Raw genomic sequence first — 23,281 nt, forward strand, 5'->3', positions numbered from 1 at the left:
AGGAATTGTGAAAATGCGGCGGTTGAAACTGCTTCGGTTGCTTACTCAAGGCCTGTTATGATGCAACAATGCAGCCCGCTTCTTGGACCTGTGTCGTGTGCCGTAGCTTCAAATGAGACGGAAGTCCTAATTGAGGAGACTTTGTGCCTTGTGTTTTATACATTGTTTTCTGGGCACAAGCTATTCTGACAACCAAGCAAAAAGGAGAAGAAATGGTCCTGCTGTGTTATTTCTAGGTTCTCTGGTCATTTTAGTTTATGATGTTTTCTTGTGAAATGGTGGGTGGTTTCTTATGAAAAGTTTTTACTAGGATGAGCCTGATTTGTATTGTTAGTCTCGGCAAAATCCAATATAATCTTAAATGTTTTAAAAATTAAGTGATCAGAAACTCTTTTAATCAATCAGCTACAAGCAAGGGCCATGCATCTCAAAAGTAGCAAACTGGCAAAGCAAAAGTTGTGGGTGGATGACTTATGCTTTTCAGTTTTCGCTTTTTCCTTCTTTCCCCCATTGGATTCGTCACTTTAAAAACAAACCGACCATTAATAACTCCTTTCCCTCGCAGACTTTTGTACGTTTCCTTTAGGAGTCAGCTAAAAACACAAAAAGCAATGAAAGCAAATTGCTAAGAAAATGGAATGGAACTTGCTTTTTTTTCCTCTTTGTTTTTATTTACTTTGGAAATTGTGCGGTTATGTAACGCACGGTTTCCACGTTTGGTCCAGGTTGGGTGCCTGTTGAGTCCAAATCAAGGGTCAAACCTTAGCTCCCTTCAATCTATTGTCTTTAACCTTAATTCATTCTTCATGGTTTTGCTTTCAAACCCCACCTTTCTTTTCCCACAAAGGGTTACACCTCCTTCTTTTCTCTTTAAAATGTTTTAATTTTATTTTTTTATTTGTTTTTTTTAAATATATTAAAATAAAGTCTTTTTTATTAATTTTTAAACATCTGATTTTTTTATTTTTTTTGTAATTAGAAAATATTAACATCTATATTATGTTATCTAAAAATTTTAACATAAAAATATCAAAATCAAAATTAAATCTATTTTTAAACAGAAAAAAAATTTTAAAATGAAAAGAATATTGTATTAATTTTCTTTTGAAAAATTTATATAATTATTTATGATATATTCAGATAATAAATTTTTTAATAAGTAGGAACAATTGCTTCTGCCAAGAAAAAAAAAAAAACAAGGAATTGCAGAATTAGGCTTAATAGCCGCTAATAGTTTCCTAAAATATGTCATGTCACATTTAACAACTCTATAAGCAGCCGAACAAGAAGCACGGCAATTCTTTCGTTTTCCTTTGAAAAAAAAAAAAAATACTCCAATTTCTTTCCTTATCCGAACAGTGTATAATTAATTAATCATTCATTAAAAACAAAATAAGTAATAAACCGCCTTTACTACAAATACCTCCCTTCACGTCTTCTTTCTTTCGACCTGTCCTCCCCCACCCCCCCCCCCCCCCAAGAAAAAAAATTCAAACCCTAAAAAAATCGAAATCAGAATTTAAATCCAAGAAAAGGAAAAGAAGAGGAACATTTCGTTTTCTTGATAGGATCGGCGACAGATTTCCCTAAAGAAGATTGAAGAATATGTCAGATACACTACCTCCTCCACGAGGGTCGGTCGTGATCCGATCCGTTTGGTCCGACAATTTGGAGTCTGAATTCGAATTAATCAGATCCGTAATTGACGGCTTTCCGATCATTTCCATGGACACCGAGTTCCCCGGTATTGTTGTCAGACCGATTTCCCCCGGGGGCGGCGGCGGAGGCCAATACGCACGGCCCGGTGACGCGAGGGCGCATTACGTCAGCCTCAAAGCGAACGTCGATTTACTCAAGCTGATCCAAATCGGCCTTACTTTTTCGGACGGCAACGGAAATTTACCAGATCTTGGTACAAAAAACCAGTACATTTGGGAATTCAATTTCAAAGACTTCAATGTTGCGAATGATGCCCACGCACACGATTCCGTCGAGCTTCTTCGTCGTCAAGGCATAGATTTCGAAAAGAACCGAGAATTAGGGATCGACTCGGTCCGGTTCGCGGAACTCATGATGTCATCGGGACTCGTCTTAAACGACGCTGTTACGTGGGTGACTTTCCACTGCGCGTACGATTTCGGATACCTTGTGAAATGCTTAACAGGTGAGTTATTACCGGACCAACTCACTGATTTCTTGAACGTCGTGCGAATGTTCTTTGGAGACAGAGTCTACGATGTCAAACACTTGATGAGGTTCTGCGCTGGATTATACGGAGGACTTGACCGTGCGAGTAAAGCACTGGGAGTGGAGCGCGTGATTGGGAAGAGTCATCAGGCTGGTTCCGATAGCTTACTGACGTTAGACGCGTGGTTGGAGGTCAAGAAAAGGTATTTTGGGAAGGAGGATTCGGTTGAGAAGTATGCTAATGTTCTTTATGGTTTAGAAGTTGACTCTTTATGAACATTAATGAATTTGTGTTGGTGTCTTCATGTTTGAAAGAAAACTCATTGCTTTTGTAGATTTTCTGGGCAATTGTGTTTAGGTAGTTAGATTCTTGTACACACATTTTGTGGGTTATTGATCAATCATCAATATTAAAATTACTTCATTTTAATTCTTTTAATTTCATATTTCTCATGTCGCGAATTTATATTTCTTGTTTAATGTGGTTAGCTGGTTATTTTAATGGTAAGAAATGGCAAGAGAAAGAGTAGGGTTTGAATCCACCTTTCCCCAATTAAAAAAAAAAAAAAAACCATCTTGGTGTTAGTCACCTAAGAATATTAAGAAGGGGATTTTTCTAACTGAACTTAGTTTGGAACTGTTTTTGGTTCTTTTCCTATGGAGAGCAATGATATAAATAAAGATTAAAATGAGAGCAGAGAAGATAAGGTAAGAGTGTACCAATCTAAGAAGAATCTTCACAAGGAAAGCATGGAGGGTTGCCCTAACAATTAGGAATCTTGATTTGTAATATTTGTGCAGTGTGCTTCAAGTGCTCATGCTCCAGTTGATATGTGTTTCCCATACTGCTATAAAACCATTCATATTCAGGTTTGCACCTTCAGAGACAGTCTTGTGTCATGTGCTACTTTTCATTAGCTAAGATTGTAAATTATGCTAAAAGATCAGCTATCTGAAGATGTTGAAACTAATTCATATATGCAATTGCGGTGTCACTTCTTCACTTAGAGCTGAAAACGGCATATAATAGATTGGCTCGAATTGCAGGTTTGACCATTGAGAATTGATTTTAGCCTCAACTCAAACATTTTTATTATTATTATTATTATTATTATTAGTATTATGTTAATGAGAAAGCGTCATACCTGTTGAGCCATGACTTTGCTATTCATTTCAATACACACTCACACGCATTCTTGCTATTTAATGTGACAAACATTTCAGAATTAAACGGTCAAGACGTTTGCCTTATTCTCTGAAAATGGCTGTCTTTGTAACCTGTAATTTGCTACAATTCTTTTTTTATTTTTTATTTTGTTATAACTGCCTATTAGTGGAGTGGCATTTGTAATTGTCATGCTTATGCAAGGTAGGTTTATTTATTTATTTTTATGATTGTTTCGTTCAATCTAGTTGATTGCTTGTAGTCGATGCTTATCCTTTGCATTTGTGTCCTGCAACCTAACCAAAGGCATTTCCTTAAAGCAAATATCTTTGATTCCCTCATTTGAAATAGAGAAACTCTCACTCATTTTCATCTCACTTTGATGGTTGATCTTATGTACGGTGAATTCAACTGTATGTGGTTAAAGAGCTTGCATTGCCTCCAGTTTAGAAGTATACTAATGATTCTCTCGCTCTCTCTTGATCGAAAGAAATATGAGGGAGGTAAATTAATTTGTGTGATTCCACTGTTAACGGTGTCATCAGGATTTTCTTTCACTGATAGAAAATTCTGAAAGTTCAGTGTCTTACCAATTACAGTAGGTTCTCTTTCTTGTGGTCTATGGTTTGCACATGCTGCCCTCTGTGGCACCTAAGTAATATTGCGTTTGAGCTGCTCTCTGCTGATGCTTCATCATGATCAATTGTTAAAATTGCTATACTTAGAATATGATACACTGAACATTGCCATAAGCCCATAGCTAACAGTTACAACAGGTATACTTTATCAATTCAATGAACAGAACTGTCTTGATCATGATGCTTATAGCTTGTTATATATCTCTTGTTCCCAGAAAATGAGCTTCGGATGTTTTCATGATTTAGTCTAACAATTATAATTTGACTACGGCAGTTAGGCACATAGTTAGACTTGACTTTCTTCTGTCAATAGTATTAATGCATTTTGAATTTGGTTGCTGAGAATTAAAGCTTTTATGGTTAATCTCAAAGAATTTATTTATTGCTATGCTTGCTTATGTAGAGCTCATCACTCACGAATGTTTATTTTGTGATCTTTAATGCATGTTGCACAACATAGTGTTATAACATGGAGAAATAGTTCTTGTGCAATGTAGATATATGATTCTTAACTGATGTACTTGCTTCCGAAGGTCAGACTCAGTAAATCTGAATTCCAATGCAAATGCTTGCACTTTATGATTTTTGCCAAACAACTGATTCTTGCAATAGAAGTCACTATAAGGCTTTCGGCTTTAGTGTGGATTTGTAGGATGTTGTCCATTGGAAAGAAGAAAAACATGTTGATGAACTATGCTTTAAGCAGTTGAAAATATGATACTCGTGGAGGATCTTTTTGTTTGCCAGAGAAAATGTTTAGGTTGTGGATCTCTCAGATAAAGGGAAGGGTCTTTCAGAATTTGTGATTTTGGATGGTTGATGATTAGGGATAGAAGGTTGTGGTTTGGCCAAAAAAGAGCTGAACATGTTTTCTTTGCCTGTTGTACCAAAGTAAGTGACGGATTGGAAAGAATGTTGGTGCTGTGAATATAGTTTATTGAAGTTGAAATCTAGGGTTCTTTGTTGGTGAAATGTCCCAGATGGTGCAATGGTTTCTTCAGGGCTGTAGGAGCAACTCTATATCTTTGCTGATGTTCAAAACTTACCTTCATCATCTTTGATGATACCCCAGCAATAGCAATAACATGGATCACATGCCTTGTTGAAGTGGGGGGTGGGCACTTATTTCCTTGTATACACACAATCGCATTTTTTTATTAAATTAAAAATCTAGTGTCAGCTAAATTTGTGCTGTGAACCAGATATAGTCTTCTTCAGCCAGCAGCCTTGAGAAATATTAGTTTTTGTTTGTATAGGTTATACCCCTGCATTTAAATCATTGATCTGTGAATTGTTTGCTTTGATCAACTTGTTATGCATGTCCACTGTGTCTTTGTTTTTTGTGGTTGTGGGTGTTGTTTGGGCCGGTTAGGTGTTGTTTCAGGGTATCTGTGTTGATATTTATAGTTACCCAGGGACCGATATCATGAAAACATGCCTTCGGATTGAGCTGAATGTCCGTCGATTTGTACATGAAGAATTACTTGCAAGTTTTTCACTTATTTCCCATTTTGAGACTTTAAATACAAGTTGCAGCCTGCCTTGAGGGATGAAAAGCTACTTACCCTCGAATTTCATGATCATGTGCTTGGTCTGCTCTTTGAATCCAGGTACATAATTTACAAGGTTGGGATTAGATATTTGGTTTTGCTACGTGTAATTTGTAGAACATCATGGTTGTAGAAAATTTCACACCACCAGCTAGGGAGGGACAGCCAGAACTGAGAGTTGGATTGGAATCTGTTCATTGTGGGTCAACTATTTTGCAATCTGGTGTCCTAAGATGGTAACATATGGTACAAGTTGCAGTAAGAATCAATTTAAAGCCCTTGATTCTTGCCTTTGATCTTGATATATAATTTTGGCTAGTTGCAAAGATGAAGGAATCCATCACAGCCAAAAATAATGCAAGCCATGGCCCATAGGACCAATTGGTCCTATCAGTGTTGTCCTATTCCTGGATTGGCTTGCATTTTTCTGGTCCTAAAGTGGATTGGAATCCCTACATTCTTCTCAACGTATGTGATATTCTCCACATTCTGGATTGAGAAACCCATCCTAATTGGGCATTTAGCTAAGCTTAGATTAAGCAGACTGAGAATGTCATCTCGGTCAAATGATAAGAGTGATAGATTGAGATTGACATTGTGCAGTATTAGTTGTGACGGCCACGTGTCTTGCACCCTTAACAAACAACCTTACGAAATTTATCACAAAAAAGTAATACAATAGAGGGAGAAAAACACTCTGCATGTGATTCATCCCCTGCTTTTGAGATGCAAACAAGGTAATAATTGGTTGGTTATTCTATGACAATTATATTTGCTATGAAATAGAAATATGTAATTATATATCTATTTAGTTGGTTTTTTCGATCACATAGATGTTTGTTGAATATGATTATTACTATTCATTATAAAGTCGAAACAACTTATATAATTTCTTCCCATATACAAAAGGAAATACAATAAAAATTGTGGGATTGAGTTTAGAATCATATTGTTGAGTTTCTTTGTTTGATTAGAATTCTTATTCCTATTCAATATTAAATAGTTATATAATTTTAAACTTCTTATCTCTCGTTGAGGGTCTGTTTAATAATTAAAAAATAATTTATTTGGTAATTGAAAAGAGTAAATTCTTTTACCACTTGTTTGAAGCGGTACCATTTCAATATTCATATAGGTAGAATTCATCATTATGCCCTTGTTACTACAGGCATTTAACATTTTCAATAAGAGCTTTTTGCTCGTCTTCTCCTCGTAACAGTCACACTGAATATTCTAGAATTAGGTTATATAATATTAAAATTCAATACATGATAACAACATATAGTAACTTGTTATTACCAATTGAACTTTTATTGATAGTTTTGCTAACTCAAAGTTGGGTTTCCATTACTAAAGCATTTAAGTCAAGGGTTTTAGCCCTATTCCTCTAGATGTTGATTTTCCAACCTCTTTAGGAAAGCTTTAGTAAGTGTATCCGTCTCATTCTTGTAAGATTTAACATAAATTATTGTTACAACGCCATTTGAGATTAATTCTCTTATGTACGCATGTCGCAGACTTATGTATCCAGACTTTTCATTATAAATCTTATTGTGGTCTACACACATTATAGCCTCATTATCATAATATATGGAAATGGGTGGCATCAGTTGTAGCCACAACTTTATACCTAATAACAAATTTCTCTGCCATTTCATTTCCTTTCCAATAGCTCCTAATGTTAAAAATTCAGATTCTATTGTGGAATACATAATACAAGTCCGCTTCTTAGATGCCCATCTAATAGCACCACCTTTATTCATAGGTAAAAGTTATTCATTTTGGAGGATGAGGTTTGAAAACTTTATTCAGTCCATAAGTTTAGATTTATGGGATATTATTAAGGAAGGACCTCATGTTCCTAGTAAAATTGTGGATAGTGAGAGATATGTAAAAACAAGAGTTGAATGGGATGGCAAAGATAAGAAGTTAATACAACTAAACCACAAAGCTGTAACAATATTTTTATGTGCTCCTAGTGAAAGTGAGTTCAATAGGGTAGCAATGTGCATTTTAGCGAAGGAAATTTGGGACACATTAGAGAATTGCTATGAAGGCACAAGTTAAGTAAAGGAATCAAAGATTATTATGTTGATACTTGACTATGAGCTATTTAAGATGAAAGATGGAGAATCCATCAAGTAGATGTATGAGAGATTTAGCAAAATCATTGAAGGACTGAAGGCTTTAGGGAAGGAATTTCCTAATGCACAATTAGTAAAGAAAATCCTCCATTGCCTACCTAGGTCATGGAGACCAAAAGTTACTATTATAGAAAAAGCTAAAGACTTAAATGTTCTCAAGCTTGATGAGCTTCTAGGATCCCTGCTCACATATGAGATGACCCTTAGACATGAAGAAGAAAGGGATGAAGCACTTAAAGGAGATATGAAAAGAAAGAGCATTGCTTTTAAAATTTCTCAAGAAAATGATGAAAGGAATATTGAGTGTGATAATGAAGAAAAAGACAATGAAGAGGTTGCTCTATTGACTAGAAAATTAAATAGATTTTTAAAAAGTAAATAAAGAATAAGAGATGATAAACCTATTAAAAGAGATGTACAGAGAAGAAATTTGAGAAGAGACATTCCAAAAGATGATCATGGAAAAGACCATATCATTTACTATGAATGCAAAAAGCTTGGTCATACCAAATACGAATTTCCAAAATTAAAGAAAAGCCACCTAAGAAACTTCAAGGAGAAAGCAATCATTACTGCATGGAGTGATAATGATGAATCACAAAATGAGGAAGAGGAAGAAGTTGCAAACTTATGTTTCATGTGAGTTGAAAACTCCAAGTTATGTTCCTCAAATATTGCCTCCTGCTCATATAACTATAATGATGATTCATATGCATTTGATACACTTCAAATGCATATGATGATTTAGCTTTTGAATTTGAGCACATGACATTGAAATACAGAAAGACTATTTCTAAACTCAAGGCTGGAAATGATTGCCTCAATAAATTAAAAATTGAGTTAGAAAACAAAGACAAATAGTTAGAGGATGAAGTAAGTGTCTTGAAAAAGAAAAATGAGCAATTAAATGAATCATTCTCTAAATTGAATATGAGTTCACAAAAGCTTAATGAAATGCTTAAAACTTAAAAGGCTTTCTTTGATAAAGAAGGTATAAGATATGATAAAACACTAAAAGAGACAAAAATCAAGACCTTCTTTTAAAAGGAAAATGAAAAACATGGTGCATCACATTTAAGCATTACTGTCATAAGATTGGTCACTATGTATATTTCTGCCCTCTTAAAAAGACTTCTCCTAAAGAAAAGATTGTCAAAAAGGTATGGATTCCAAAAAGAACCAAATTTGCCTAAGGGAGAATTGTTCAAATATTTAGCGTTCTAAGTAAAACCAAATTTGGAAAGACTAACACCCATGGACCTAAGAAAGCTTTGGTACCAAAGTCAAAAATTGATTTTATTTTGTAGGTTGAAGAAAAATGCTTAAGGTCATTTATCAAAACTAAAAGCATGTAAAGATCAAAGATCAGTAGTCCAAGACAAATGATCAAAAGAAATGAAGATTATAAGCATTTGGAATCAAACTAACGAGAAAAAAATTAAAGATTTAGCATGCAGCAAAATCAAGTGACATCTACACCAAAAAATTTGATTGCTTATGAAGGATGAATTTTTGATTGATTGATTTCTTTTTTATTGTTTGTATTTGCTTGAATAACAAATATATCATAACTTGAATATGGTTGATAAATTCTAATCATGACAAGCTGATTCTTGAATCACACTCTGGATAAAGCATGATTCTTTGAATTTGTGATTTAAATGATTGATTTTTTGTGATCATTCTAGAAGCATATTGATGATCTATTGCATCGTATATCATTTCATACATGCGCATCATTTAAATCCAAAGAAGACCGTGTACTGAACTTAATTCTTCTGTTAAAAGGTATCTTGTATTTGTTTTGGGTAAAAAATTATTGTTATTCCAAGATTGTCAAGTACAAAATTGACATCTGCTAGCATTTGACCCCATACTCAAACATGAAATTAAAAATATAACGTAGAGGAAAAATAAACTAACATTTAATCAGAGAAACAACCAAATCCTACAGAATCAATATTTGTGGTTTTCATGAAATTTTCAAATTAATTATGAACATTCATAAGTTTGAGAGTTACATACCTTACTATAGATATCGTAATCAAGAGCCAATTAAATCCAAAATCGTTTATGATGAAACAAGTAACTTGAAAAAAGAATAAGACAGTTTAAAATCCTATAGTCGAAATCTTTGCTTCTTCACTTTTAAGATTTGTCAAATCTTCAGCCATCCAAGTATTTGGCCACTAACAGTAATCCACACAGTGACCAAATATGACCTTCTCAAAGGTAGGATTTTACTTGTGCTAGTAAGTTTTGTTTCTAAAACAAAAAGACCAAAAATTCTTGCTGAATCTTATTTCTATCAGAGAGAGAAAATTATTTTTCTTTTCTTGTTCTTATGAAATGGCTAAGAAGTAGTTAAAGGCTTATTATCTTTTAGTTGGCTAACATAACATATTTATATAGCCAAACTAAGTTATAACCCTAGATACAATAGTTGTATTTTAATTCAATTAAGTCATTGTGAACTTAATTAATTTCTCACTTTATTTTAGTCTATTCCAATAAAGTCTAACTTAATTGATTATCTTTATTTAATCTCAATCATGTTACTTAATGTGTGTGACCTATTAGGCTTCTAACATATTGGTAATAAATATAAATCCTAATCAAATATCAATTTGATAATTAATTTATATTTATAGATCATGAGCGGCATCTAGCAACACATCATGACCACCCAAATGTTAGAGATTCAATTAAAGAATTTGACAAAGCGATTTAGTGATAAGCCTTTCAGTGCAATACGGTCATTTCTTCAAATATCTCGAATATGTCATAAAGCATGGCTCAGTGTCCACTTATAACATTCCATATTAGTTCTCATAATTCACAACTAACTTTATGAATTTAGGAAACTAACTTTCCTCAAATTCATCATGCTTTGGCTAAAAACTTTATACAAGTTAATCTAGAATTGAGAACAAGTGAGATACATCTCCTCATATCACTTAGGGTGATGAATCATCTTTTGACCACTTATCCACCTTCGTATGCTTCATGGCATACCCAAAAACACCCTGTTTAGGCATTTGGTCACTTCTAAACCCCAAAGGGTGAAATCTAAGTATGTCATTCCCCATACAATATGACTTGATGTCTCAAGTCTAAAGACTAGTTGCACAACTATCACATGAGAACATATTCCATAGACACTTGAGTGAAATACTAAATAGAGTTCTCATAACAGGTCATGTTCAGTGAACTTGTTTTTTAACAAGCACCCACATGTTATCCTCGAATATCCCATATACTTTAATTTATGAGATCAATTGCTTACTTCCCACGTAAAGAAGCTTAACATGTTCTAGTCTTTGAGCATTGTCAATGCCCTGTCTTGACAATACAATAACCAGAAACAATTTTAAGAACATAGATTTGATGCATAGTAATCTCATAATTGTAACAACTTTACAATTCTCTTGCAAGGCCTTTATGTTCCATGGGCTTCATCCAATTAGTACTTAGTAACTGTTTATTATTGCACTAGCGTGAAGGAAAACTTCTATCATATATTGTTATGTGATTAAGTATGCATTAAATGACAATATATCCCTTGATTAATCCAATTCACTCTAAAGCATATACCAATAATCTCCCACTTGCACTTAAGTCAATTGTTAATGTATCCAACTCTTTCGCTTAGTAACTATGTCTCTACTAAGACAACTCAAATTGCAATATTTGGGAATATGTTACAATCTACATTGTCATAATCAAAATACTAATTTAAATCGCAACGAGACCTTGATTCTATTATTATGGCTCTTATTGTTACTTTAACAACTCTGAATCATTTATTGGTTTATTAAACCAATGATCCAAATATCTCTCCATTTGTAGCCTAAACAAAAGGTTTGTATCCGATTATAGATATTATCATGCAGTTATCTCTTATTTTAGGACCATTCCAATACAACTGGTCAATCATGACTTTATGTCACTTTTAACATTTATGATTCTCTTTATGTTAAACTCCTTTAACATGTCATCCTACATTCTTTTGTTGAGTTCCCTTTTAGGCTTTAACTCTTTAGTCCCATTTTGTTTTTCTTAGACTAGCAAATATATGTTATACACTTTTAATGAGTAACTTATCTTACTCCCACGAACCCTATGATTTACACAAAATATGTTTATCTTATTCAATGTATTCAACTATTTTGAATTTATTACATTGAATAGAGATTATTATCCAATCATTCATGTTGGATCATTTAGTAGACTCGATATATATGAGTAGTGCATCAATATGCATTCTACTAATGGTTTGTATTTAACGGATGAATTATGCATCTTTATGCATCCTATTACATCAAACTTTGTGCATAGATCTTATCTATTGGATTTCATAATTTCAAGACCCTTGACCTTTAAAGCATCATTAGCTCCCACTATTTCTATCATGTATAGAAAACTCACCAAGTAAATTTATTTACTTTCTTTTGTTATATCCATAACTTTTATGTATACTTACGTATCATAAGTCGTTCATCATCAGTTATAGGATGAAATCCTCTCAAAGGTTAGTTCATGCGATTAATTGGGTTTGAAATGCTTTGTGATTCATTTCTTATGAATTCAATATGATAATCAGTTGTTATTTAGTTTTAAGCAATCGTAATTTAGATATTTAATCTCAATAACAATTCTCCTTAACTAAATTTGTTCATAATCCAATTATGAATTCATTGAGTTAAAACTCAATTTTATCTAAGTCATCTAATTAATTTCCTTTTTGATTCATAGACAAAAGAAAAAAATATATAACAACGATCTTATGACTTAGTATTGATTATCATGTTTATGCCCAAAACCAAAACATCTTATCTTGGCAATCATGCCATGAAAACATTTAATATTCTACAATTATTTACTATTCCAGAATCTAATATAGGCCAACAACCTTGATCACCATCAACTGAGGTTGTCGCCTTCATGGTCCTATTCTTCACTACTCCTTGTTATCAGTTCCTTCAAGATGTCATACATATTAAAACCATTAATAAAGAGTAAGGTATCATATACCAAGTAATGAAAAATAAATCATTATATGATTCATACCTGATGTGGAAGTTTCTTTTTGTTTCTTCCCTCTGATGGATTCAAGATAATCTGTGCAATTGTGCTTTTAATGCCTTGATTTGCCACAGAAATGGCATTTTTCATTGTCATTGTCTGTGTCCTTCTTCACTCCTCTAGTAGGCTTCATACCTTTCGAAGTTAATGCCTTTTCACCTTTGTCTTTCATATAAAATTTTGTTTTCTAATTTCTATTTTTCATAGAAAAAACAAGATGAATTGAAGGCTTCTCCTTCACAATGGTGTTCTTAGCCTGTGTTAGCATATTCAATAAGCCTAAAAGGGTCACCTCAATCTTATTAATGTTGAATTCAATACAAATTGTTAATAGCTCACTGGCAGCGAAGAGAGTACAAGGTCTGTGCTCAAATCATGATCCATAACCCACCCCAACTGCTCAAGTCGAGTGATATATCTTATCATTTTAAGCACATAAGGCCATACTAGGCTTATCTCAGACATCTTACATCAAAATAATTCCTTTGAAATGTTGAATCTCTTTGTGCGACTTTCCTTATCGAACATTTCTTTAAGATTTAGGATAATATCCAAGGCATTCATAGCTTCATGTTGTTTTTCAAGATCTTGAGCCATACTAGCCAACATCACACATGTGGCTTGGTCAAGGTCATCCATATAAACTTTATAGGCCTCATTTTCCTCATTTGTAGCATCATCGCTAAGTTCCTTAGGAACAGGACCATTTAGGACATAAGCCTTTTTCTCTAGTTTCAAGACAATCTTGATATTGCAAAACTAGTCAATGAATTTGGGCCTGTCAACTTGTTTGCTTCAAGTATGCCTCTAAGTGACAAACTATTTGTCATGATCGATTTATATCCTACATAAATCAACATGTATAAAGCTTAGTCATAAACGCAAATTATGTAATCATAAAGACAATGTTTTAGAATCTTATATGATTATTCTCAATATTTTATCAAAATAATAGCCTTCCTCTAATATTTTGAGAAATTTAACCTTTAAACTTCCTATTGAGCTAGGACCTCGTTCATCCCACCATGACCTTGAGTGACTCAACAAGCCATAATGAAACAAATTAGGTAGATAACTGAACTTACTAATTGTATCTTATACAACTCTTAGATCAATTAGGTGACAACTCCTCGTCTAAATGTAACATATACATTTTGCCTAACTATGCCTCTAATACTATACAATCTTGTGTGACATATCCGATCAACATGGTACTAGTTGAGTAAGACCCACCAACAACTCAAACGTACTCATGTAAAAGTTTGGCCTTAAGTGACTTAACAAACCTCCAATTAAAAGAGCAGCTTGGTTATTTTGTTCTATGGTGAAAGGCAACCTTTTTTAACTCAATATGTTAATGACGGATTTTATTTATTAATTCATTAATTAAGGTCTCATTGATTTGACTTTGTTGATATGCATAGCATATATCGCATTTCACATATATCATATATATATATATATATTGAAACATAAATCTATCATATGCCAACTACTAGGATGATTATGGACTTTACTAATTTTAATTTCCTTAGCCATTAAGGAAATTAATGAGTCAAATTCCTAAGAGATTTTACAAACATCATCTTCAAGCTTTGCTTGTAATCCCCTTAAAACTCCATGACGCCTTAGGATCTCCATCTTCAAGTTACAAAAATTTTTCTATCTAACCCTAGTTTTACACTTTGATGTAACTAATTACATTTTATAATCAAGAAATCTCGAGTTACATTCGAGAGGAGTTAGGTGAGAAAATAATTTTATAACCTAGAGAAAATAGAGATAAGGCAAGGTGCACATACCCTATTTTAAAATAAATACCATGAGAAATAAATTTTGTTGGCTTCATTAGTTTTTGATGATAATAAAACATTCCCATTTCATTTGTGTCTAATATTTTTACTTAAGTGTGCAAGACAAAATTATATGCAAACAAATAATCTATCATTAAAATACAAATATCAAAGAGCATAGAGCTAAGGAAGTCACAATTGAACAACAAGGCAAAAGTCCCTTAGTTGATCAATTGAGAGTTAGTCAGCTAAGATTTAAATCAAGGGTTGGCGAGCTGAAAAATGTTGAGAAACAAAACCAACTTAGTCGACCAAGAAATGAGTTAGTCGACTAAATGCTCTCTGCTAGAATCTGCAACCAGAAGATAGAACCAACTTAGTCGACCAAGAAGAATGTTAGTTGACTAAGAGCTCTTTGTCTGCAACTTGAATCAGAGCACTAAAAGATAGATTAACGGCTAGAACCAGCTCTCAACTATTTCTAACGGCCATAAACTGTCAAACTGCCATTAGAGCTATTTCTCCAAGCATAAAAGGGTCTTTCAACAGTTAGAAATCAATTCTTTGGAAGTTTTGGAAGAGATTTGAGTCATATAGAGCTGAAAAACCAGAAAATCTCCTCTGCACCTTTCTGCACTTAAACGTCAATCTTTTGTATTTGTATTCTGCACTCAATCTTATACCATTTAGATCAATCTTGTGATCATAGGTACTTTCTTTTACTTCTCTTCTTGTATTCTTAAAGTGAGGGAGTCACTCTAAGTGGTTGTTTCAAGCTAGGTTTGCTTGAATGTGTTAAGGTTCTAACTTAGCCTCAAAAAGTTAGGTGTTGGATTTTAGTTTAGCCTATGAAAAACTATTGTGAAAGGTTTTGGCTGAGCTTGGTAAAAGCCATTGTAAAGCTTGGTGAAAGCTTGTGAATTTCACCGGTTCTTAGTGAAATTATTTGGAAAATCCTTGGTTGGATAATCAAGGTAGTGGATGTAGGTCTTGGACCGAACCACTCTAAATTCTTGCGCATTATCTACTCTATTTTTATTTTCTTTGTTTTGAAAACTAGTTCTTCATCTTGTCAAAAGCCGATTTGTGCTATTCACCCCTACCTCTAGTACATATATTGGGACCAACAAATTTAACCAGTCATGACCTAATTTTCTAAGGTCTAAGTCCATAATCATCCTCATGCTTTATAATCACAATCAAAAGTATAGAAATAAATGCAAGCTCAATGTCACTTGGTGATCTTGTGTGTTATTTGAGCAAAGCACCAATTAACTCAACTAAAGTGCTAGACTTAAATTATTTGGTATTATTTTATTTCAATTTAGTGTTTAAGAAATTTCCATTTTCAAAACGCTTAAAGTAAACATTTTACTCCTTTTGCTTAAATAGAATTTCATTGAAATAAAACTTTCCATTTTAATTTTTCCATAATTAAAACTCCTTTTAATTTTAAAAACCTCATTATTTTAGGCAAACTTCTTAAAATATATCTGAGATAACATTTGAATTTCTAACATTCAGAACATGGATTAATTTCTTAAATTGTATATTGTTAAAGTTACCTAAATGGTGACTTAATAAATTTTGAAAACTTCTAGTCAAACCAAAATTTTAAGAAAAGGTCAATGCTATCACATAACTTTAAGAATTTCTTTTAAAGTAAGAAACTATTTTCTATGAATTTTTCAAATTAAAATGCTACCTTTAATTTTAGAAATTTCTTTTAAAGTAGGAAACAATTTCCTATTCTTTATGAGTCACCCAAAATTAAAATTCTATCCTTAATTTTAGGAATTACTTTTAAAGTAGAAAACAATTTCCTATTCTTTGTGAATCATCCAAAATTAAAATTAATGGCATTTAAGTGCTCTTACAACTCCATAAATCATGAGTCAAACTCATGAAAAGCTGCTAAAAATTTTTAACAAGTGTGTTTAACAATTAAATACAAAATTCATGAAGAATTAAGCCACCAAAACCGATCATAACTGCCCAAAATTTTTTGCATTGAATCTTTATTGTTTTGGAAATTGAAAACATGATTTTTATGAACTTTTCTCATACTAAATCAAGTTTGGCCGAAAAATATAGTAATTTAATTTGATCAAACTAATTTTTAACAATTAAAAACTGCTCATAACACTTACCCAATGTTAGAAAAAATAATCGGCACATTAATCTCCAAAACACCTCAAAACTATTCAGTTTTAACTTGACTTTACAAGCCTTTTGTCACGACCCGAAACTCCCCATCGGGCCCGTGACAACCGCCGCTAGGCCTCGACAAACATTCTTCACCCCGAATGTCGATCGAAACCTCGCAAGACTCTCGTATCAGCTTTCGCACTTCCCCAGTGAGCAATAGTTATCAAATATCAAAATTCGAAGGATTACAAATCATTTGCAAATCAGAACATAACATATTGTTTTCTGGATCACAGGGGCATTTTCGTTATTTTTGTCAAAAATATCGAAACTTACTAAAAATGTAGTAGGTAAGCAAAAAATATATATTTAATAATTTAAAAACAAATTAAATATCTAAAACGTTCATTTGAAGTGAAAATTTGACCATTTGAATATAATAAAAATATTCAATAAAATAAACTATTTCTTGTAAAATAATTTTCATAAAACTATCGGTACATAATTCTTATAGCGTAAAAGTTAATTATATTCATATGTACTATAAAGCAAATAACCAAAGCATAAAATTTCTTTTACAATGACACGTGGGCCCACATCTAACCAAAATGCATCGGAAGCTGGAAACCTACAGCTTTTACCGATTCGAGTCCAAATGGAGGTCCTTGTCAAAGTTAGCTAACTATGGAATTCCCCGAGCCTGAAATGTAAGGAAATGAGGGTGGTGAGATTATAAAATCCTAGTGAGTAAACAGATACCATCTAAACTATCTAAAGTCGAGTAAATGGAGACAATTGAAATAAGTCATCATACTGTAATTTCATTACCTTTCAACTCATTTCAATCAAATAAAATCAATCCATATAAATCGAGTAATAAACTTGGCTTATGAATTTCTTAAAACTTTGGCTCGTGCCAAAACTCATACTCGGTGATACCTTGCGCAGGGCATCCAACCGAGTCCACCAAGGCTGTTAAAATTTTTTGTATACACTTAAAATATATTTTTAGTTTGAGAAAAATACAGTCGTTCCTTGGCGTTGGCTGAGTTCCCCTTCACGTGGTGGTTTGGCTTGAAGTGAACCCTAAGCTTTACCCCAGGAGATACCCTACGCGCCTCTCCGTTTGAAGTAAGAATATAAAAGAGTTTATCGTGCCCCTCTAATAGGTTGGTCCACGGAATTCCCCACTACTGTAGTAGCTATGGATTATTTTATCTACCACCTGATTTATAAAATCTTTTTATATGCAAGACATGGCAATTTATCGTAACCTAGCCTCTCAAGGCTGAATACACAGTACAAATAATTCTAAACCAAAATCAGTTTAGCCATTCATGCTCATATATTGTCATAAGCCATTCAATTTAAAACCATAAATTTACAACACAAGCTGACAGTCTCCAATTACTCTATTTTCAAAACCAATATTTGATTTTTCAGAAAATTTATAAAATCATTTTATAAAATCACAATTTCTCTTAAAACATGGCAATTTACCATTTAAACCCATTTTTCATAAAATCACAGAATTGTATAAAACTACTCTAGATAATTAAGACGATAATAAGTTCACTCACAGTTCTAGGAGTCGATGTACTCCTAATCTCAGTCTCCAAGCACAATCTCTGTACTTGTACCAGTGTACTTTGCTCACCACCTATCCACAATGTACAATACATAATTCACCACATCAATGCTTGACCATTATAAAATCAATTCAGGCTCGGTATATATGCATGATATGATATACAACTTATCTGACTACCGCTTAAATGCGGTGCTGACCTAATTCGGCCTATTATCTCAAATTTAACTCCAAATCAATTTTTCTCACTTTCTACACTCCAATTATACTTAAATTACCTTAGTGACTGTGAATGAGATTCAATTTATCAGTCCCGATAGCAAATTAAGAAAATACCCCTAGTGGGTAAAAATTCATATTTTTACTCCGAAAATTCCCATTATTTTTCTAGGCTCATAATTCATCATTATTCATCATATTTCCTCAAATAAACATCAAGATCATCAGCCAATCTTCCCTTAGAAAATTCGGCCAATAATGGTAATTGAGGAAAATAAATTCTTTTCTTGTTGTTTTGTTCCTAAATACGCAAAACTAACTAAAAACACTAACATAACTTAAAATCAAATTAATCTAACAACTTTCTCTCTCCTAACCCATTTTGATCAGCCATCAATTCATCATGAAAACATGTAATTTAATCATGAAAAATAATGAGAAATGCTTGGGAATAAGAAAACTCAAGCTTAATAGAAAAAATCTCACCTTTTTCACTTAATTTCCTTGAAAATTTACACTTTTTCTTTGATTTTCTCTCTCTAGGGTTTTGTTTTTATTTTCTCTCTCTTCTTGCTGGTTTGGCCAGCCATGGGGTGGAAGATGGGCTGATTTTGTGCCTTTTAAAAAAGAAAATAATAAATTAATAAACGTATGACACGTGGCATCATGTCATTAGCCCGTTTTTAAAACTTTAAAAATTTTAATCCTTTTTATCTCCAACACACAATTAGTCAATGGTCAAAATGAGGATAAGAGATGACCATGTGCTGGAAAAATATCCTGGTGGTGGAAAATTACTGTTTTGCCCCTAGGATGGTAAAATTACCATTTTACCCCTATACTCCAAATTATACCGAAATTAAAATTTTTTTCACTTCTAAATCTCAAATCATACTCCAATAAGTCAAATGGGGCCAAAAATCTTTTCTAAAAATTCCCATTTTGTCCCCAGGTCTAAAAATGACCATTTTACCCCTAGATAGCAAAAATTTCGATTTGACTCCAAATTGATCCTCGAACTCCGAATCACCATATTAAACCATTCTGAGTCTTTAAAATTCTTAATTTCATTGTAAATTCTCTATTTGATCTAGTTCGAGGCTTAAATCAACTTTGTTGTACCTCTAGGTATAATACCGACTTTTGTAAATTTTTCGAGATTGTCCTAGCATGCAAACATGTTATCCATCACATGTATGTCATGACAAATATTTTTATAGAGTCAGGCTTGTCATCTTCGTCCCCACTTGGATCAACCATATGATCCTTCTTCATGACTGATTTCGACATCCGGCTAAATATTAATATTTTAATATTATTTCATTAATAAAATATTATTTTATTCTAAAAATTTTATCTTTTCTCCTTGGTACCCAAAATACCTTATTATGCCTCACTTGACTTCCGAATCACCTTTTTTCTCACAAATTCTCCTCCGATAAAATTATTATTATTTTATTATTATTTTTTCACTTACGAAATATTTTATCTTAAACTACTCCTTTCGTCTTTCATCACTTTTAAACATTTTAATTGACCTCAATTTACATTCGATTAACTTTATTTATCACCATATCAAAGTATGGGGTATTGCACTTTTAATCCATTCATTAATTCTTCACTTAAACATGATTTTAGACCTTTTAAAATATGTTTTAGTGGATTAAACACAAGTTGTTTAGATTTGAATTAAAATGAAAAATTAAATTTAAAAAAAAAAACCTTCAAAACCAATATATACCAAATTAACACACAAATCAATCGTATTGATTATCACCAAGAATCAAGCATGCAAATTACATGAAAAATATCAAACAAAGGCTCTGCTACCACTGTTGGGACTAGACCTCACGCTCAAACATGAAATTAAAAATATAACACAACAAAAAAATAAATTAGCATTTAATCATAGAATAATCATATCCTACAACATCAATGTTTGTGATTTTCATGTACTTTTAAATTAATTACGAACATTCATAAGTTTAAGAGTTACATACTTTACTCTAGATATCGTAATCAAGAGCCAATTAAATTCAAAATTGCTTATGATGAAGCAAGTAACCCAAAAAGAAAAGAAGATAATTTAAAATCCTGTAGTCGAAATCTTTGCTTCTTCACCTTTAGGATTTGTCAAATCTTCAGCCACTCAATTGTTTGGCCTTTAACAGTAATCCACACAGTGACTGAATAAGATCTTCTCAAAAGTAAGATTTTACTTGTGCTAGCAAGTTTTGTTTCTAAAACAAAAAGATAAAAAAATTCTTGCCGAATCTTATTTTTATCAGAGAGAAAAAACTATCTTTCTTTTTCTTATTTTTATGAAACGGATAAGAAGTAGCTAGAGGCTTATTATCTTTTAGTTGGCTAACATAACATATTTATATAGCCAAACTAAGTTGTAACCCTAGATACAACAGTTGAATTTAAATTCAATTAAGTCATTGTGAACTTAATTAATTTTTCACTTTATGTTGGTATATTCCAATTAAGTCTAACTTAGTTGATTATCCTTATTTAATCTCAATCATGTCACTTAATGTATGTGACCATTAGACTTCTAACATATTAGCAATAAATACAAATCCTAATCAAATATCAATTTGATATTTGATTTATATTTATAGATCATGAGCGGTATCTAGCAATACATCATGACCACTCAAATGTTAGAGAGTCAATTAAAAAATTTGACAAAGCCCTTCAGTGATAAGCCTTTCAATGCAATACAATCTATTGATGGAAAGAAATACTTCGTAATATTTATAGATGACTTCTTTAGATATTGTTATGTTTATTTGTTGCATGCTAAAAATGAAGTGATGGAGAAATTTAGAATCTATAAAAATGAAATTCAATTGCATTATGAATTACTTATCAAATTTTTACGAAATGATAGAGAAGGTGAATATTATAATTCGTAGTATTTCAATTCCACTAGTATTATTCATGAGATTATCGCTCCATACGCATCGAAACAAAATGGCATAATAAAATGTAAAAATCGAGTTCTTATGGAAATGGTCAATGCTTTACTTTCTAACTCAGGTTTGGGAAAAGAATTTTGGGATGAAGCATTAGTAACGGTTTGCCAATACTAAATAAAATCCCGAACAAAAGAAGTAAAACTACTCCTTATGAGCTATGGAAAGGAAAAAAGACAAACCTTAATTATTTAAGAATTTGGGGATATCAAACCATAGTAAAAGTTCTAAAATCAAAAAAAAAAATTGGGTGAACGTGGAATTGAATGTATATTTATAGGATATACTGAACATAGTAAATATATTGTTTCATGGTGATAGAGCCCAATGATTCATATTCCATTAATACATTCATGGACTTAAAGGATGTTATCTTTGATGAAATAATGTTCAATTCAATTCTAAAACCCAGAGAACTAGTACGAAGAATGATAAACTTTTGAAAACTAGTAAGAAAAATATTAAGCTTCAAAAAAGCAAAAGAATAAGAAAGGCAAAGACATATAGATCTAATTTCTTCATATACTTAGTAAAAGGTATAAGAGAAGAAACATGTGAATACTTACCTTCCTACTTTAATGTAGAAGTTGAGAGTGATCCTCAAACTTATGAGGAGGTAATGAGGTTTCGAGATGCTTCCTTTTAAAGAGAAGCAATACAGGATGAAATCGACTCAATAATGGGAAATAAAACTTGGAAATTGGTAGACCTTCCACTAGGTTTCAAGCTAATAGGTTGTAAATGGATTTTCAAAAAGAAAATGAAAGTTAATGGAACCATTGATAAGTTTAAAGCAAGTATAATGACCAAAGGCTTTAAACAAAAGGAAGATGTTTATTTTTTTGATACATCTGCATCGGTAGCAAGAATAGCTACACTTAGATTGCTTACAGCACTTGCATCTATACATAAGTGTGAAATCCCACCTTGATATATGATGTTAAGTTAAGAAATCCTTATGTGAGCATGCATAATCATGTTTTGAACATTCAAGACTAAGTTTTGATCTTGAAAAAATTCATGTTTTGATGCATAAAGATGATTTGCAAAGTTTGGTGTTAAAAGAAGTCCAATTGGACAAGTTTTTAAGTTTATTTTTGCTTACAAGAACTTATCTATCGATAGATGTTCTTCATCTATCAATAGATAAAGGTAAAAAAGGTTTTCAAAGAGGATTTAAGAACATCTATCAATAGATAGCTATCTATCGATAGATCTAGTATAACTATCGATAGATAGCAACCCAAAAACTTTTTAAAAGAATCTTGAAGCCCATTAATTAATAGATGACCCCGATCTATCGATAGATGGCATCATTTTCAAAAAAAAAAGGGTAAAATGGTATTTTTACACTCTAAACTATAAATACATCACATATTTTGAAGGTTGACAACTCTCAGTCATTTTGGCAAGGTATTTCTCAAACCTAGACTCTTTCAAACTCATTTTCAATCCAAATCTCCATTTTTGAAGAGTTAAGATTTGGTTTTGGGTTTTTATGAAAATAATTATATTTTTCAACTTTAGAACCTTTAAATCTTGATCTTTAGACTCTGAAAATATGGTTTATGTGCCCAAAGTTTCCTGTGGATTATTAAAGCTCAAGGTTTTGTGATTTTACTTATCAACAAAGCTCACCTAAGGTAAGGATAAATTATTTGTTGGTTCTTATATATTTATTATGTAAAAGTAATAGTGGATTTAAGATAGAAAATTAGTTTTAGTTGAATTTGATTAGTTTCAAAAATGCTTAGAATGGGTATTACAAAATTTAAGTCTA

General features: G+C 32.3%; 1 pseudogene; it reads left to right on the plus strand.

Moving 5' to 3' along the window:
* Window positions 1-1,451: 1,451 nt before the first annotated feature.
* On the plus strand, window positions 1,452-2,626 carry LOC18598360 (putative CCR4-associated factor 1 homolog 11 pseudogene; annotated as a pseudogene).
* The last annotated feature ends 20,655 nt before the right edge of the window (window positions 2,627-23,281 follow it).

The sequence above is a fragment of the Theobroma cacao genome, chromosome 5 (assembly GCF_053813885.1).
Source record: "Theobroma cacao isolate CCN51 chromosome 5, ASM5381388v1, whole genome shotgun sequence".
NCBI classification, from domain to species: domain Eukaryota; kingdom Viridiplantae; phylum Streptophyta; class Magnoliopsida; order Malvales; family Malvaceae; genus Theobroma; species Theobroma cacao.